This window comes from Odocoileus virginianus, chromosome 15 (assembly GCF_023699985.2).
Source record: "Odocoileus virginianus isolate 20LAN1187 ecotype Illinois chromosome 15, Ovbor_1.2, whole genome shotgun sequence".
Lineage (NCBI taxonomy): Eukaryota > Metazoa > Chordata > Mammalia > Artiodactyla > Cervidae > Odocoileus > Odocoileus virginianus.
Window position 1 is genome coordinate 28,806,858 of NC_069688.1, and position 2,326 is coordinate 28,809,183.

Below are 2,326 nucleotides of genomic sequence, written 5' to 3' on the forward strand. Positions count from 1 at the left end.
GATTCAGACATCATATTGTCTTCATTTTAAATACTTCAGTTTGCATTTCTAACAAAACAAATTGTTTTATGTATTATTACTGTAGCATTATCACAACTAAAGAAAAAGAATAATGTCTTATTATCAAATTGCCACTATTCCACTATACAATGATCTCATTAAAATGACTCTATTGTTAGTTTGAATCTGAATTCATAAAAGGTCCATATATTATAATTTTGAGAAGTCTCTTGAAGTTCCTTTTTAATTAATAGGCTTTATTATTTAGAATAGCTTTAAATTTGCTGATTGAGCTGACAGAGAGTCCCTGTCCAAAACTGGCACAGTTTCAAACCCTGTTACTAACATCTTACATGATTCCAGTTGTTGTTGTTGTCCAGTCGTTCAGTCGTGTCTGACTCTTTGAGACCCCATGACCTGCAGCAAGCCAGGCATCCCTGTCCTTCACCATCTCCCAGAATTGCTCAAACTCATGTCCACTGAGTCAGTGATGCTATCCAACAATCTTGTCCTCTGTTGGATCTTACACTATTATGGTACATTTGTTCAAATTAATAGATACTGACATATTATTAAGGACTAAAGTTTATATATTATTCAGATTTCCTAGTTTTTAACCTAATGTCATTTCTCTATTCTGGGATTCTATTCAGGATATCATATTATGTATAAATATTGTCAGATCTCCTGAGGCACGTCTAGCTTTTGGCAGTTTTTTAGACTTACCCTTCTTTTAAATGACTTAATTTTAATGAGTACTGGTCAGGTATTTTGTAAAATATCCGTTAGTTGAAATTTGTCTCTGATGTTTTTCTCGGGGTTAGACTCAGATTCTGGGTTTTGAGAGAGAAGATCACAAAGGTGAAGTGCCATTTTCATCACATCATATCAACATATGCCACATATTTGATGTCATGTTGATATTGACTTTGATTTCCAGGCAGAAATTCTTTCTGTCAGGTTTCTCCTTTGAAAAGTTATTCTTATTCTTTCCCATCTCTATGCTGTACCCTTTAGAAAGAAGATGTGTGATATTTAGAAAGAAGATGTGTGATCATCATGTATAAGCCCACGCGAAGGAGTGGAGAGTGATTTATCCACTCGTTTAGGGCTGGAGTGTCTATAATTCACTTGGGATTCTGCATGGAGATTTGTCTCTTTTCCCCCATGCATTTATTTATCCCATATTCATGAGTCATATATATTTATCTTATATTTTAGGTTATATTCTAAATAATTTAATATGTAATGCATGCATGCGTGGGTGCTCAGATGTATCCAATGCTTTGCGACTATGGACTGTATAACATATGGATTATAGTCTGCCAGGTTCCTCTGTCCATGGGTTTCTCCAGGCAAGAATACTGAAGTGAGTTGCTATTTCCTCCTCCTGGGGGGTCTTCCTGACCCAGGGATCAAACCAGGGTCTCCTGCATTGGCATGCAGGTTCTTTACCTTTTAGCCACCTGAGAAGCCCTATATATAATAAATAATGCAAAACAAAACTGTTTTGTTTATTATTCAGATAGATTCCAGTGTTGGTCATGGGGGATTCTCTCTATTGCCTCCTGTGCCTCTCTGACCTATTTCCCCAATGTGGAGTTTTTTTGAGGGCTTTCTTCCTTTCTGGAATTTCAAGATGATTTAGGGATATTTTGTGTATTTCCTGCCCTGTCTCAAAATCTGTCATTTCTCTGATAATCCCTGGCTGTTTTATGGGAGAAGGGGATTAGAAACTAAGATCTAGGTGCTAAATGTGTACACTGCCACTGTAGTCTCCTAAATTTGTAATGATTTTTTAAATTTGCACACATTAAACCTCAATCTTTGGGCTGTAAAGTTCTACCTGTTTTTACAAATGCATAATGTTATATATTCAGTATTCCAATATTGCATATAGTAGTTTTGCCACTCTAAAAATCACCTGTGCTTCATGTAATCAAGTCCCCAGCCCCTGAACTCCAAACAGCCATTGAAGTTTTTACTGTATCTATAATTTTTCCTTTTCCAGAATGACATATAACTGAAATTGTATATTATAGTACAAAGCATTTTCAGACTGGCTTTACTCATTTAGCAATATGCATTTAAGCACTCTGCAGTTATCCATGTCTTTTCATGACTTGATAGTTCATTTCTTTTTATAGCTGAGTAATATGGCATTGTAGCCAGAGTTTGTTCATCCACTCACTTATTAGAGGTCATCTTGGTGGCTTCCAGCTTAGGCAATCATGAGTGAAACTCCTGTAAATATTTTTATGAAGATTTTTGTGTGGACAAAAATTTTCACCTTAAGTTGATAGACACCTAGAAGCATAATCACTAA